The 17,148-nt window shown below is 44.5% G+C and overlaps 1 long non-coding RNA gene across 2 annotated transcripts; it reads right to left on the bottom strand.

Moving 5' to 3' along the window:
- Window positions 1-13,846: 13,846 nt before the first annotated feature.
- LOC125965394 (uncharacterized) lies at window positions 13,847-16,093 on the bottom strand. 2 transcript variants are annotated; one of them, XR_007479213.1, is made up of 4 exons: window positions 16,058-16,093; window positions 15,086-15,153; window positions 14,267-14,362; window positions 13,847-13,939 (listed from the first exon to the last, which is right to left on the bottom strand). It is a non-coding gene; the product is annotated as an uncharacterized LOC125965394 (long non-coding RNA). The 2 variants fall into 2 exon arrangements; XR_007479212.1 differs by lacking the exon at window positions 16,058-16,093 and having other exon boundaries at window positions 15,086-15,217.
- Window positions 16,094-17,148: the final 1,055 nt, after the last annotated feature.

Raw genomic sequence — 17,148 nt, 5'->3', positions numbered from 1 at the left:
GTGATCAGTCTCATGAAAAGAAAAGGAAAGGTGGCGCGGAAGCCAAGGGAAGAGATTTTCAAGACAGAGACGTTGTTTAAGATCTAACTCGGCTTGGCGGTCACAAAGATAAGATTGAGAAGTAGTCCCCTGGACTTGTCAACGGAGAAATCATTGGGGGCTTCAAGGAGATCAGTTTCACGAGAGTAGTGGGGCAGAAACCAGGTCGCAGTGTAGATGGGAGGGGAGAAATGGGGGGCAAGTCAAGAAATTGATGGCAAAGGGAAAGAAGGGAGAGGTGGATAGGAGGACAGGAGAATGGAACGGAGGAGAGCATTTCCTTGTGGCTCTTTAATATGGCTGGGAGGGGCCAAAAGAGAAGGAGAGCGTGAAGATGTAGGAAGAGGGGGTGGCATCCCGAGCCCAAGGAGGACTGGCGCCTGTCTTCAGCTCCCACCAGCTGGATGGTCCCTCCCTCTAGCTTTCCATGTAGGCTGTGGAAGTTGCCCCTTGCCTCCTTGGATCAGCTGCCCTTGATTCTTTTGTCCTTTTCTTATTTCTCAGCACATCTGGGTCATACGTTATGTGAAGACAAACAAATCACCACTGATGCTTAATTTTCTTGAAAAATCCCCCAGGCAGGTACCATTTTGGAGAACTACCTATTGTGCCTCAGCAAGCCAAAGTAGCCCATTTTTCCTCTCTCATTGGGAGAGATTGCTGTTTCTTGGAGAACCTGATGAAGAGGGTGACTCGCGCTTAGGAATAACGTTGCTTGAAAAGTGCAAAAGGTGAGGTAGTTTGGCTCTGAGGGGCCTCTGAGGCCTGAGACTTCCTGAGAGATGGCAGACTCACAGCTCCCATTTCCCTCTGACCCTGGGCTATGAGCTCATCAAATGAGATGGTAAATAAAGTCACTGACATGGTTTAAAGGATAATTTTGTTCTCTCTTGTTCACTCAGAGCAAATTGAATGGAATTTGCATACAACATATGGATGAACCATCCATACGATGGGGCTTGACCATATCCTCATGGTTCCCCTTCCCTTTTCTACATCTGGCCCCTTTAGCTCTGCAGACTTAACCCCACACCATCAGTCCACAGAGTCGGTCCACTGGACGTCTCTTCCTCTTTCGCATCTGGTCGTTGTCGTCACCTTGTTCTCCACTACCGCCTCCTGCAGTAGCTGTTAGGTCCAGAGAGGTTGGTTCACTGTGAGCAAGTAACTGTCAATTCCATGGACAGGTGGAAGTGACTTGTCAGCCGGGATGCGCCCACCCTGAGTTCATTATACCCATGAGGGTCAAGGAGAATGGGGATGCAGCTGGTCTGCAGAGCCCCGGCAGTTCTGAGACACATGTTCCTGGATCCACACGTTGCTCCATACCCAGCCTTGCCTTTCTTTTTTCTCTCTCTTGACTCCATCCAGGTTTCTGCTCTCCTTGTCCCTTTGGGGAGGGAGGCCAGTACCAGTCCAGGTGTAGTCCCCCAAAGCTTCCTACTTCCAAGCGTTACGTAGGCTTGTATATCCACTTGCTTGGGTTGCCCTGGCATTCGTGCCAACAAGTTTAGTGGTTTAAGCCCTAGGCTCTCTTTTCTGGCAAGAATGTGCCTAAAAATCTCCACCTCTGGTTTGGTGGCCCCTAAAAATTCCCAGTCAGGTTTGGTGAGGGGACACTTGATGACAGTGTTGTCTTTCGAAATGAGTAGTTCCGTTACCGACGATACTTTGCTCCCCATACATTATTTATAAGGTTTCCCTGTTTGTATGTGCAAACTATTTGTGTGTATATTTGGAGAAATACATTGTACAGGCCTCTTTTTTATTTCTTCCACACACCCTAGAGATGTCATAGAGGCGGTAAATGTGTCCAACTTTTTGAGAAATTGGAACAATCAAGACTTACCTGTATGGAATGCTGTTAACGATGTCAATTCCCGTGACAGTACCTTTCATCTGACACACTTAGGGACTGTTAACAGATTAAAAGTAGTAAAAGACGCGGATAGAGAGAATTTTCATTATCTTGTGCACTGAAATCTTGGATTTTCGTTGGTTTGAATGGGCCTGAAAATGTATTTTTTTTAGTAGGGACATAGAAGCCTCTAGCGGTATTCTTAATAAAGCAAGGTGAGTTATAAGCAATCATCTGATGGAGGGTAAATGTACCACAGTCCAGTTTAAGAAAAATACAATATAAAAGTCTTACCATGGAAGAAAATCTTTATATGATCTTTTGTAAAAAAAAAAAAAAAGCTTCAAGAAACATAAAGACATGACACCATATTCAGTTTAAAGTCAGTGACTTGTAAGCAAGGCAAAGCAAAGACAGTCTGATTAAGGCCATTGCATTGTTGTGGCATTTTTAAGGTCTCACCCATTTCTGTGGCCTTTTTAGAACCTAAGCTTCTAGGGCACAGGGAACTTCATCTTGACGTAGGGCTGAGCAAATGCACGGAGCATTTCTCAATAAGTAGGCATTAAATTCTTAGTCCAGAAGGGGCCTTGAGATGCCCTCTCTTTACTCCTTGGTAGAACTGTTTTAACCATCCCCCGAAAACAGATTTTTTTCTTTAAATCTCAAACTTCAGAGATTCCACAATCAGAACTTCCTTCTCATATTGCCATGTGGTCTGCTGTGGGCATCTGTCGAATGGTGTGAACTCTGCATGGGGAGTCTGGTCTACCCTCGAGGCCCATGGTTTGGGCTGCGGTGGTGCCATGCTGTGCTCAGGGGCCTTCTTTTTTGGAAGTCTGGGCTCCAGTGAGCCTTGGTCATGCTCTTTTATGGAACCTTGGGAGCTAGACCACTCTGACCCTCAGTCTCATTTGCAGGTTCTGGGGAGGATTAAATGAGCTCATGTGATATCCAGGTGACTGAGGCAGAGTCGGCTCAGGATGAATCTTTGCTTCGTTTTCATTAGCTGCGGAGAAGACGATGACAGCTTGGTGCCTCTCCAACTTTAATATGGGTATGCCTCTCTTGTGGATCTTGTTAAATGCAGGCTGGTATTCAGTAGTTCTGGGTGGGGCCTGGATTCTGTGCTTCTAACAAGCTCCTAGGTGACGGTGACGCTGAGGGCAAGGGTTTGGCACCTGTGTTTCTCCCTTTCCGGAAGAGCAGGATGTCTGCCGCACCCCCACCCGAGAGGAGCAAACATCCGCAACGTGACTACTAGGAACCAGCTTCCTGCACAGGCAAGGGACCTGTACCACTGCTCCCAACCATTCTGTCTGAGGCGCAGCAAGCCAAAACACTGAAATGCTGAGGTTTGCAGCAAAGAGGAGGTTTATTCACAGGGCAGCCAAGCGAGGACGTGACGTGACAATAGGTCTGAAATCTGCCTCCCCAAAGGCAAGGGGTTTTGGGTATCTGTGGGATAAAGAATAAAGAAGCAGGGCAGTATGAGGTATGGGGAGCGTGAGGAAAGGTGATTGGAGAAAGGTGTGCTCATCATTGTTCTGAGCTGGCGTAACTAGGCTACAGGCCTCGGCACATTCTCAGGCTGGAGTTGGGGAAAACAGGAGCAGAATGGAAGATGACAGCGTGTGAGGGAGCTGTGGTGTCCATAGGTTCGGGGTCTGACGTGCTTCCTCCTGAAGCACCGATGCCCATCAAAGCTGTAAATGGGGTGCTGGGGAAAACAGGAGCAGAATGGAAGCTGACAGCGTGTGAGGGAGGTGTGGTGTCCATAGGTTCGGGGTCTGACGTGCTTCCTGCTGAAGCACCGACGCCCGCCAAAGCCGTAAATGGGGTGCTGGGGAAAACAGGAGCAGAATGGAAGATGACAGCGTATGAAGGAGGTGTGGTGTCCATAGGTTCGGGGTCTGACGTGCTTCCTGCTGAAGCACCGATGCCCGCCAAAGCCGTAAATGGGGTGCTGGGGAAAACAGGAGCAGAATGGAAGAGGACAGCGTGTGAAGGAGGTGTGGTGTCCATAGCTTCCATATTAGAGTTACTGCCTGCCTGATCTGAGAGCAGAGAGTGAAAGTGGGAGAGCCTCTTCCTAGATTCTAACTCCTCTGAATTTATAGCACTGGCTCTGCCTGGCTTTATGACATATCCATTGTACGTGTCACAGAGAAAGAGCGGGCGGGGCAGGGGGTGAGGCAGGGGTCACATGCAAGCCCAGCTGGTGGCTTAACCCCGGCCCAAAGGCAAAGGGCGGGGCCCCTTCTGGACTTTCTAGTGGCTGGGACGTCTGGCTGTGGGTGGCAGGTGTTTGGCACCAGCTGGGCCACCATGCGGAGACTGTTGGGGACTGTGGAAGCCTCCTCCAGAGCTCACCCTTCCTGGGGACTGGCTCTGCAGGCCCCTCAGCCCTGCGTATGTATCGGCCAGGCCTTCACCACCACGGGGCCCAGAGGCCAGAGCCTGCTCAGACCTGAGGGCAGGAGGCAGCCAGAGCTTACCAGGGTGTGGGCCACCTCGTCCGGAGACCTCCCCAGCTCCTCTGCGAGACCTGGAGACAGGATCGCCTTCTCCAGGGCTGCTCAGCTGCCAGCATCACCATGAGCCAGGTGGCCAAGGTTTCTGAGCAGGAGATGCAGAGCCCTGATCCGACTGGATGCTGCAGCCCACGATGTCCCTTCCTGGCAGATAGGTTCTTTCTTCACTTCTTGTTTGAAATTTGGTAAAAGAACATTTAACCCTTGGCCTGTCCTTCAGGGTATATAGATGGTAGTGGCTTAGCCGGGATTCGATCCAAGCCTGTGTGATTCCAGAGCTTGTGCTCTGGACTGTGGTGCCTCCTTATCGTATATGCTTCATGTGTTACTTGTTTTTTTTTTTCTTGTAGTCCTTATGGTACTTAACCCTAAGTGCCATACCTGTAACGAACAGATACACTGCCCTGTAGGAGGTCTTCTTTTTTTCAACGCCTGAATTGGTCATCCACCATACTGTGTTCTAATCTCAGAAGATACAGGTCAGGGACCACCAGTTGTCAGCATGGCACCATTCCATATTTCGAATTGAGGCTTGAAGCCCGTATTTTCCCTTTGTCTAGTTTGAAGGATCCAGATATGTAAAGATGATATTCTAGATAAATCATGGGCTATCCTGAAAGAAATTCACCAGTGAATTGTTCCGTATGGATTAGAAGCCAGCTTCTCTGGCCTTCCTGGAGTATATCCAGTAAGGCATCTCATTCATGTCTAGAAAGCAACTATATCATTTATTGCAACTTCAGCGTGGAGCGATGTGTTGGTATAAAGTACGATCAACACAATTTGGTCATTGTGAGTATGACAGCTGGGTCCACTCTTTACTACACATATGTAACTCTAGGGATTCTTATGCCCAAGGGAGGAGACGTACTCTTGGCTGTCTAGGACAAGGGAAGCATGTGTTGTTATTCAGGAGCTGGAAGCTTCAGCATGACAGGTAGGAATTGAACAATCGTGGTCTATACATCACTTGACCTTGCTTAAAACTTGTTTCTTTGGCTTGCTTCATTGGAGTGTTTTCTCCCTCCTGGGCTGACATTGTCTGTTATGTATCACGCATGAGACATATAGAAGTTTCAGAACCCAAAATCATATAGATCAGTAAAGATGTATATATATATATATATATATATATATATATATATATATATATATATATATAAAAATCTATTGAAACTCACACTGGGCTTAATTCATATATTCCAAAATCAGTTTGACCCTCTGCTCATGAGATTCTTTTTATGGTATGTCCCAGCAAATCTGGGCTTCCATCCCCAATAAATTTTGGGGTTGAAGGACACAAAAGCTTTTGCTCAGACCTAAATTCTGTCTGAAAAAAAGGGAAATATTATAAGCCCTTTGTAACCTCTCCAAGAGCAGAAATGATTTACAGCTGTGGCATTGAACCATAATTCCTCGATCTCATTTGAGAAGAGTTCAGTTAGAAACAGTGTCTTGATTTTTGTTTCTTCCCTGTTTTCTTGTCTTGCTTGCCAACAATCCATTGTAATTCATGAGTTAGTATGGCAGCAGGCTGAGTGTTCCCTGGAGCTCATTAAATGAAGTGTTTTTCCTAAAATGACGTTTGTCTCCTTGTTTTCAGCCCCTCTTCTTTCCTCTGCCCTTGACTATAACCAGAGCTCAGCAAAAGCTGAGTGACTTTGTGCAGACCTTACTTAGGCTCAGCCTTTTTTTCTTCATTATTTTATTCATGGCTCCTCCGTTTCATTGTTTGCCTTCTCGAAATGTGTTGAAATCTTTCTGTGGTTGATGACTTCCAAAATATCTTGGCTTTTATTGGTTGATTAATTTTGGTATTTCTACAGTTTTATTTAGATATGGTTTCAGGAGGAACAGAAAGTAAATATATTTCCTAGTCTGCCATCTTGAGCTGAAAATCCCTGTGGATTTTAGCATCCAATGTTCCCATGGGAAAACACCCAACCATGGCCTTAATAGATGTAACACTCAAGATTTCAGCTTTTCTTGAGCAATCACTAAGGATTTCATATGTGGTCATTTCTAATGGGGAAATTATAACTATCTCATGACGTTGATTTGAGGATTAAATTAGATAATGAACATGAAAATGCTTTGTAAGATTTAAAAATCTGTAAAAGTGTTTTTTGTTATTATTTGATTTGTTGCTATTTCAGCTTCACTTGACAGTTGTTTATGACCTTGCCTATGTGAGAAAATGCCCTCTGGGTTATTTTTTTGAAAGCCAGAATGTATTTTTCAACAGCTCAATGGAACTGGCATCATTTGTGAAGGTTAAGGGTGAAGGGGTAAATGTTTCTTGACACCTATCACTTTACAGTGTTTTCAGGAACTAACTGACTCATGTATTCCTCTTCCAAATTTGGTTGAGGACCTCCTACCAGCCACATGCTTTACGTCAGGTGTTGGAAAGCATTTTCTGGATTTTAAATATCTTAGGCTTTGTGGGCCATATAGAGTTTCTGTAGCTTCTCCTCCTCTTTCCTCTTCAACAAGCTTTCTAAACGTGAGAACCATTATTAGCTCACAGTCCCACAGATCCAGGCTGAGAGCCTGATTTGATTCGTGGCCATTATTTGCCAATTCCTGCTCTGCGTCTTCACTGAGGAGGGGGACCATGTTTGAGTAATCAGTTCTTTGAATCAACTGTTGGTCTTCTGGGCCTTGTCCTTGCTCTCCTACAGTCTCTAATCAGCGTGGCATCCAGAGAGATCTTGTTAAAACATAAGTCAGATCATGTCACTCAAATTTCTTCAGTGGCTTCTTCACAGAAAATGCAAAGTCCTCAGAGTGCCTCCACAGACCTAGAAATCTGGGTGTCTGTTTCCTCTCTGACTGTTTCCTTCTCCTCTCCAATTTGCTCACTCTGTTTTCCACACGCTGACATCCTTTCTGCTCCTTGGATTCTCCAAGCCTACTCTTGCCTTATTGACTTTCTGCCGCAGGCCAGCCGCAGAAAGAGGATTTCACCGCCCAGGGTCAGAAGGGAAGGGGTAAGGAACTGAAGTAGCACCGACGAATGGGGTCAGAAGCCCATGGGTCAGAAGGCTGCAATGAGAAGCCTAGTCACCGCAACAAAGAATAGACCCCCGCTCGCCGAAACTAGAGAAAGCTCGCATGCAGCAATGAAGACCCAATGCAGCCAAAAATAAATAAATAAAAAATAAAGTATAGAATCTTAAAAAAAATCTATAAAGAATATTACAAGAATAGAATCACAGGCCAGTTTCTCCTTTGAACATGCATGCAAAATGTGTAAAGAGAAGCACAAACTATATCCATGGTATGTAAAACAATCATATATCAGAATCAAAGTAGCTTTATTCTTCTGGCAATGCAAGGTTGCTTTAATGTCCAAACGTGAAACTGATCCCAGGAATGAATTAGAGTGGGAGAAAAGTCATTTAAAACAGAAATCTTGGGACTTCCCTGGTGGTCCAGTGTTTAGAACATGGCGCGTTCACTGCTGGGGCCCTGGGGTCCAATCCCAGGTCAGGGAACTAAGATCCTGCAAGACATGAGGCAGGGCCCCGAAAAAAAAAAAAAGGAAAGAAAGCAGTCTTAACCAGGAGAAGCACAAGATCGAATAAACATAACAGATAACACCTTATGAAAAGTAGGTGAAGATTATGGAATATTCTAAGATTTAAAACAAAAAGAAACTTTTAAAGATTCAAAAGGATGTGACAAATATTGTACATAGGCCAAAATAAAATGAAATAAAATATACAAATGATGGGAGCCCAAAATTCCAGATGCCCAAGTCCTGTCTCTGAAGATTCTCATTCAATGGGTTCAGGATTTCCTCCTTATTTAAAAACCTACAGGTGATTCTGGTACGATTCACAGACACAATGTAAAGCTTCTCTTTTACAGGAAAGAATACCAGATTATTTTGTTATCTTATAGTTATACTAACAGGTTGTACTATTGACGGATAAGTCTGCTGTGAAAATGCACCCCCACTAGGGATAAAAAAGGAACTAGTAGTCTCTACTGCTACTTGGTGGCAGCACGCATGTATTGCAAGGGCAATTATTGTAGCAATCCAAATTAGTGGAACATTTTAGAATTGGAAGACGACATACAGATCATCTAGTCAAGCTTCCAACTATTATAGTTGTGAAAACTAAGGCCCATATAAATGAAATGATTTATCTCCAAAGAGCATTAGTGAAAGTATGAAATAAAAAATATCTCTGAACTTTTAATTTAGTGCTGTTTTTATTAATCTCAAGTATTAGCTTAAACTTCAGTGTGACAGATTTGGGATTGAATTCCTGCTCACGTTTACTGATTGCGTGTCTTTTAGTAAGTTACTAAAACACTTTTTTTTTAAATAGACGTATTTAATTATTTATCTTTGGCTGCCTAGGCTCTTCGTTGCTGTGCACGGGCTTTCCCTAGTTGCGGTGGGCGGGGGCTACTCTTTGTTGCAGTACGCGGGCTTCTCATTGTGGTGGCTTCTCGTTGTTGCTGAGCACGGGGTCTAGGTGCGTGGGCTTCAGTAGTTGTGGTTCACGGGCTCTAGCACGCAGGCTCAGTAGTTGTGGCACATGGTCTTAGTTGCTCCGCGGCATGTGGGATCTTCCTGGACCCGGGCTCAAACGTGTGTCCCGTGCACTGGCAGGTGGATCCTTAACCAGTGCACCAACAGGGAAGCCCTACTAATACACTTTTAACTTTGCTTTTCACGTATGTAAAATGGTGAGCCTTGACTGATATAGAATATGAGATAACCTAGCACTGTTCTTAACACATATATATAGTTAAAACTTTTTGGCTCTCATCCATCTTAAACAGCCTCTATCCTCTTAATAATGAATGTGTCTTTCAGCTAGCAGAGCACCCCAGAGCTGACCACATTCTGGCAAGAGATATAGGATTCTTTTTCTTACTGGGGGTTCTTTATACCTGATAGTTGAAGTGCACTTAAACATGAACAACTCTTGTTTATACTGTAGTAATGGATTTGATGGACGAATTTTAGAAAGTAATATGCAGGAATTGAGCTGCCTTACCCTCAAGAAATATAATTCGATAGTGGTGGCTAGAACGATAAACAGTGTTTGGACAGGGAGTCCATATTGGATGTGAACTTCCTGTACTCCCATTCGTCTATTAAGAATAAAGAGAATCCTTTCAAAATGTGTTTTAAAGGGCAGTTATTTCTTTCTGCCTCATTTAAGTTACCTGCAAGAAAAAGACAATCTCCTGCATCCTTGTTTAATAGGCTTTTAATATAAAGCAGATAATTTTTTGCAACATTTCCCAAACTTTTCATTATCGAATTGGCTGAGGCTTCTCAACGATTATCATTTCACAACAATATCTCCATCTTCAGCTTCTTTCAATGAATTGGCCTAATAGATGTGCCATTAAAACAGAGCTTCACTCTCAACGTATTTTTAATTTTGTATTCAAACAGTCTGAAGGATTCAGCCATAACAGTGAGTGGATTTCTGATACATGCTACATGATGGATGCAACTAAGTGAAAGAAGGCTACATATTGTATGGTTCCATTTATATGAAATGTCCAGCAGTGGCAAATCCATACACACAGAAAAGATTCTACATTCGTGGTTGCCAGGGGTTTGGAAGAGAGGGAAATAGGGAATGACTCCTTAAAATGGGTGTAGGTTTCCTCTTGGTTGATGAAGATGTTTTGCAGCTCGGCAGTGGTGATAGTTGCACAACATTGTGACAGTAGTAAATTCCACTGAATGGTACAGTGAATTGTAAAATGATCCAAATGGTGAATTTTGTGTTATGTTCATTTTACTACAATAAAAAGGAGAAAGAATTTGGGAAAGACTTAGAGTTTGGGAAACTAAGGTGAACTGGTCAAGAAAAAGACAGCTCTATTGTTCAGTTTTCTCTCAGCTCTCCCAGTGCATTAATCCTCAGCAAAAAGTAGGCTGAACTTGTAGATGATAGTCATTCAACACAGTCCAGGGAAAAGTAAATAAAGTAAAACCCAACTCTTCTTCTTTAGCACATGTATGAAAGCTTAACTTGCTGCTCAGCCACGTGGACCTTCATGAAGACGTTTCACTTTAGGTGTCCTCTACTTCAGTACTTTACTCACAGCTCATTCACACATGTAGGCAACAGCATTCCTTAATTCGATGGAATCTGCAGCACTGGTTGTGATCAGTCTCATGAAAAGAAAAGGAAAGGTGGCGCGGAAGCCAAGGGAAGAGATTTTCAAGACAGAGACGTTGTTTAAGATCTAACTCGGCTTGGCGGTCACAAAGAGAAGGATTGAGAAGTAGTCCCCTGGACTTGTCAACGGAGAAATCTTTGGGGGCTTCAAGGAGATCAGTTTCACGAGAGTAGTGGGGCAGAAACCAGATCGCAGTGTAGATGGGAGGGGAGAAATGGGGGGCAAGTCAAGAAATTGATGGCAAAGGGAAAGAAGGGAGGGGTGGATAGGAGGACAGGAGAATGGAACGGAGGAGAGCATTTCCTTGTGGCTCTTTAATATGGCTGGGAGGGGCCAAAAGAGAAGGAGAGCGTGAAGATGTAGGAAGAGGGGGTGGCATCCCGAGCCCAAGGAGGACTGGCGCCTGTCTTCAGCTCCCACCAGCTGGATGGTCCCTCCCTCTAGCTTTCCACATAGGCTGTGGAAGTTGCCCCTTGCCTCCTTGGATCAGCTGCCCTGGATTCTTTTGTCCTTTTCTTATTTCTCAGCACATCTGGGTCATACGTTATGTGAAGACAAACAAATCACCACTGATGCTTAATTTTCTTGAAAAATCCCCCAGGCAGGTACCATTTTGGAGAACTACCTATTGTGCCTCAGCAAGCCAAAGTAGCCCATTTTTCCTCTCTCATTGGGAGAGATTGCTGTTTCTTGGAGAACCTGATGAAGAGGGTGACTTGCGCTTAGGAATAACGTTGCTTGAAAAGTGCAAAAGGTGAGGTAGTTTGGCTCTGAGGGGCCTCTGAGGCCTGAGACTTCCTGAGAGATGGCAGACTCACAGCTCCCATTTCCCTCTGACCCTGGGCTATGAGCTCATCAAATGAGATGGTAAATAAAGTCACTGACATGGTTTAAAGGATAATTTTGTTCTCTCTTGTTCACTCAGAGCAAATTGAATGGAATTTTCATACAACATATGGATGAACCATCCATACGATGGGGCTTGACCATATCCTCATGGTTCCCCTTCCCTTTTCTACATCTGGCCCCTTTAGCTCTGCAGACTTAACCCCACACCATCAGTCCACAGAGTCGGTCCACTGGACGTCTCTTCCTCTTTCGCATCTGGTCGTTGTCGTCACCTTGTTCTCCACTACCGCCTCCTGCAGTAGCTGTTAGGTCCAGAGAGGTTGGTTCACTGTGAGCAAGTAACTGTCAATTCCATGGACAGGTGGAAGTGACTTGGCAGCCGGGATGCGCCCACCCTGAGTTCATTATACCCATGAGGGTCAAGGAGAATGGGGATGCAGCTGGTCTGCAGAGCCCCGGCAGTTCTGAGACACATGTTCCTGGATCCACACGTTGCTCCATACCCAGCCTTGCCTTTCTTTTTTCTCTCTCTTGACTCCATCCAGGTTTCTGCTCTCCTTGTCCCTTTGGGGAGGGAGGCCAGTACCAGTCCAGGTGTAGTCCCCCAAAGCTTCCTACTTCCAAGCGTTACGTAGGCTTGTATATCCACTTGCTTGGGTTGCCCTGGCATTCGTGCCAACAAGTTGAGTGGTTTAAGCCCTAGGCTCTCTTTTCTGGCAAGAATGTGCCTAAAAATCTCCACCTCTGGTTTGGTGGCCCCTAAAAATTCCCAGTCAGTTTTGGTGAGGGGACACTTGGTGACAGTGTTGTCTTTCGAAATGAGTAGTTCCGTTACCGACGATACTTTGCTCCCCATACATTATTTATAAGGTTTCCCTGTTTGTATGTGCAAACTATTTGTGCGTATATTTTGAGAAATACATTGTACAGGCCTCTTTTTTATTTCTTCCACACACCCTAGAGATGTCATAGAGGCGGTAAATGTGTCCAACTTTTTGAGAAATTGGAACAATCAAGACTTACCTGTATGGAATGCTGTTAACGATGTCAATTCCCGCGACAGTACCTTTCATCTGACACACTTAGGGACTGTTAACAGATTAAAAGTAGTAAAAGACGCGGATAGAGAGAATTTTCATTATCTTGTGCACTGAAATCTTGGATTTTCATTGGTTTGAATGGGCCTGAAAATGTATTTTTTTTAGTAGGGACATAGAAGCCTCTAGCGGTATTCTTAATAAAGCAAGGTGAGTTATAAGCAATCATCTGATGGAGGGTAAATGTACCACAGTCCAGTTTAAGAAAAATACAATATAAAAGTCTTACCATGGAAGAAAATCTTTATATGATCTTTTGTAAAAAAAAAAAAAAAAGCTTCAAGAAACATAAAGACATGACACCATATTCAGTTTAAAGTCAGTGACTTGTAAGCAAGGCAAAGCAAAGACAGTCTGATTAAGGCCATTGCATTGTTGTGGCATTTTTAAGGTCTCACCCATTTCTGTGGCCTTTTTAGAACCTAAGCTTCTAGGGCACAGGGAACTTCATCTTGACGTAGGGCTGAGCAAATGCACGGAGCATTTCTCAATAAGTAGGCATTAAATTCTTAGTCCAGAAGGGGCCTTGAGATGCCCTCTCTTTACTCCTTGGTAGAACTGTTTTAACCATCCCCTGAAAACAGATTTTTTTCTTTAAATCTCAAAATTCAGAGATTCCACAATCAGAAGTTACTTCTCATATTGCCTTGTGGTCTGCTGTGAGCATCTGTTGAATGGTGTGAACTGTGCGTGGTAAGCCTAGCCTACCCTTGAGGCCCACGGTTTGGGCTGCAGTGGTGCCATGCTGTGCTCAGGGGCCTTCTTTTTTGGAAGTCTGGGCTCCAGTGAGCCTTGGCCATGCTCTTTTATGGAACCTTGGGTGCTAGAACACTCTGACCCTCAGTCTCATTTGCAGGTTCTGGTTAGGATTAAATGACCTCATGTGATATCCAAGTGACTGAGGCAGAGTCAGCTCGAGATGAATCTTTGCTTCGTTTTCATTAGCTGCGGAGAAGACGATGACAGCTTGGTGCCTCACCAACTTTAATATGGGTATGCCTCTCTTGGGGATCTTGTTAAATGCAGGCTGGTATTCAGTAGTTCTGGGTGGGGCCTGGATTCTGTGCTTCTAACAAGCTCCTAGGTGACGGTGACGCTGAGGGCAAGGGTTTGGCACCTGTGTTTCTCCCTTTCCGGAAGAGCAGGATGTCTGCCGCACCCCCACCCGAGAGGAGAAATCATCCGCAACGTGACTACTAGGAACCAGCTTCCCTCACAGGCAAGGGACCTGTACCACTGCTCCCAACCATTCTGTCTGAGGCGCAGCAAGCCAAAACACTGAAATGCTGAGGTTTGCAGCAAAGAGGAGGTTTATTCACAGGGCAGCCAAGTGAGGACGTGACGTGACAATAGGTCTCAAATCCGCCTCCCCAAAGGCAAGGGGCTTTGGGTATCTGTGGGATAAAGAGTAAAGAAGCAGGGCAGTATGAGGCATGGGGAGCGTGAGGAAAGGTGATTGGAAAAACGTGTGCTCATCATTGTTCTGAGCTGGTGTAACTAGGCTACAGGCCTCAGCACATTCTCAGGCTGGAGTTTTCGGCCCTCTGATGGCAGGAGGTCAAAAGGCACTTGCCCAAGTGGAAGATCGGTGGTCCTCTCCACTCTAAACCAGCTCAGCCTAACCAGGCACAGCTGATTCCAAGTTCCTGGACGATCACGGGGCAAACATCTTATTGCTTATGCTACATGCTACTTGGAGGACGTGCAGGTGTTCAAGCTACCTTGATGAGTGAAGACGGGATTTGATTAATCATGACACCTTGTTTCACCTCCAGGCGAGCAGAAGAGAGCTGTAGGCTGAGTCTGGCTCCAGGCACCTGGAATTGGAGGCAGGTGGTTTAAAAACGGGCTCTCCCACCCTCTGTGTGATATTAGGTAGATAGACTATTGAACCTTCCTGTGCCTGTTTCTCCACAAGCAGCATGGGGACACTCAGAGTCTCTCTCTTGGGGGCTGTTATGGGGGTTCAGTGAGATATAGATGCATGCACAGGCACACGGGAGACACCCAGTGTGTGTTCCCTTCGTGCTTATTTTTATTAGGACACCAGTATTGTTAGAAGATTTCTGGTTTGGACAACAAATTAGATAGGTGGTCATTGCTATAGTTTATGCGAGAGCAATTCACATTGCCATTTGCAAAAAAGTAGTTGGTTGTCCAATGGGGATTATAAACATCCGTTTAACATGAGCTACTGAACAGATAGTTTACACAGTAACTACTTTATTTAAAATCAATTCTCTTTGTTTTCTTAAGCAATTGTTAACCCCCAATTTCGTGAGTACTACCAAGTAAGTCACTTGAAAATCATCTAGAGCAATCTATTTCACTTAGCAAGCCTAAAGCTATAGTTCAACCATTTTATTTACTGTTCTATCACAAAAGTTACTCTAAACAGCTATTCCCTGGATAAGTAATCAGCTAAAGCTAGTTTGACTGACCAAATCGATTTACTGAGTTAATAAGCCAGTTGTTTTAGAATAGGTCGAATGCATATTTCTCATCCATTCTGCATTAAACTGTTTCCCATTCGTACATACCCACATTCCTACTTCTGTGCTGTAGGGCTTAGCTGAACTACACCTGCCTTCAGTGAAACTTTTCTCTCCTGCACAATTGGAGATAATTTTAGTCTCCTCGTGACTCCCACGGGGTTACCTCTGTTGTGACACTTGACTATTTGGTGGCATATTTTATTTGAAAAAGCCTTCCGTTACTCCGGGCACGTCAAACAGTAAATGCTTTCTCTTCGTAAACCTGCATGACAGTTTTCTGAACTCTTCTGCTCTGGGCAAGATTCATCAGTACACCAGGCAAACATAGTGAAAGAGGAGACAGTACTTGTGTTGTATTCAATTGGGTCTTGATACCTAAGTGTGACTCTTAACCAAGGATTATGCAGTAGTTAAGGACACAGATTAAAGTTGTTTAGGGTGTGTCCTAAAGTGTCAGTGGCAGAATTTAAGTCTCTACTCTGGAAATTGTAGACCTGAGACAAACTACTTCCCTAAACGTCATTTCCTACATCTGAGAAAGATAATAGTATCTACCTTGTAGTAGACTGAATAATACCATTGCCCCCAAATGTCCACATTCTAGTCTCCAGAACCTGTGAATGTCACCTTAAATGGCAGAAGGCACTTTGCCAGTGGGATGAAAGTAATGGTTCTCAGATGGGAAGATTCTCCTGGACTACCTGGATGGGCCCAAATATAACCACTGGTGTTCTCGTAAGAGAGAGGCAGAGGGAATTTGTACTCCAAAGAGAATGTGATGACGAAGTTGGGGTTGCATTGATGTGGCCAGAAGTGAAGGAATGCTGGCGAGGAAACAGATTCTCACTTAGAGCCTCTAGAAGGAGGATGGATGGCCCTGTCGACTTCTGGTTTCAGCCCAGGGAAACTGGTTTTGGACCTCTGTCTTCCAGAACCATAAGAAAATAAGTGTGTTTTGTTAGAAGCAAGCACATTTGTAGTCATTTGTTACAGCAGCCATAGGGAACTAATGCCTACCTCATAGGAAGTATTTCTCCAATTAAAATGTGTGACTGGAAACACACTTAGTGGCATGTGTGACACACACTAGTTATGCTACCGTAGGTCGTTCTTGGAAACTGAAGCCTTGGTTTTGAGAGATCATCAAAACCAGTACAATGGTTGCCATGTTTCTCCTTGTTCAGCCTGGTGACCAACCCGGTAGAGAGAGCTCCATCCTTTCCCACAGGACCCCACATGTGGGTACGTAGAGGGAAGCGGTTATGTCTCACTTAAGGCACCTTTTTCTTTTCCTTTCTACTTTTGTCTTCATTAATCTTCATCCAACTGACCTTTCTAAATCTTACAGAAAACAAAACCATTTCTCCATGGATTCAGATACTACCCCAAGTTAATATTCCAACCAAGTTCTTGTTCTTCCGGGTCTCATCACCAGAAATTCCTGAGCCTAAATCTTCTCTAGTTTCTAGGATCACTCATTTTCTCATTTCTCCCTTCTCCTTTTAGTTCAGAGTCTTGTCAATTTAGTTCCTTCCCTAACCACAACTTATAGTACGGTAACACAGCAAAGTGATGGAAGTCTAGACGGTCTGGTTTTAATCCCGGGTTTTGCCACCTACTTACTGTGTGGCATTAGGCAAGCTATTCAACGTCTCTGGGCCTCAGTTTCCCCCAAAAAAGTGAACATTATGAATATTCCCTACCTCTAGGGTTGCCATTATGAGGAATAAGTGAGTTAATATTTGGTAAGCCCTTAGAATAGTACTTGTTATAGTCTAAGTACTACAGTTGTGCTTGTTAATAATAATAAATGAAATTCCAAGCGTATAACTTACTCAACTTTCTGTCATAACTTTGAAGTGTTGGTCTATCTGTTGGCTCACGTTGCAGGTAAATGAGTCGAGGCATGGGCTGAGGCATTGCTATCACTGGGTGGTGTGTTCCCAGAACTTGGAACAGCAGTGTGAAATGGGTAGTGGTTCTACTTGGAGACAGGGCAGACTGGAAAATGACACCCTGGGAAGGAGGTGTGGTGTCCATAGCTTTGGTGTTAGAAGTGCTGCCTGCTGAAGCACCAGTGCCGGCCTAAGCCGTAAATGGGGTGCTGG

Source organism: Orcinus orca, chromosome 9 (genome assembly GCF_937001465.1).
Source record: "Orcinus orca chromosome 9, mOrcOrc1.1, whole genome shotgun sequence".
NCBI classification, from domain to species: domain Eukaryota; kingdom Metazoa; phylum Chordata; class Mammalia; order Artiodactyla; family Delphinidae; genus Orcinus; species Orcinus orca.
The sequence above is the reverse complement of the archived record's forward strand: the minus strand, read 5'-3'. Positions and strand labels throughout refer to the sequence as shown.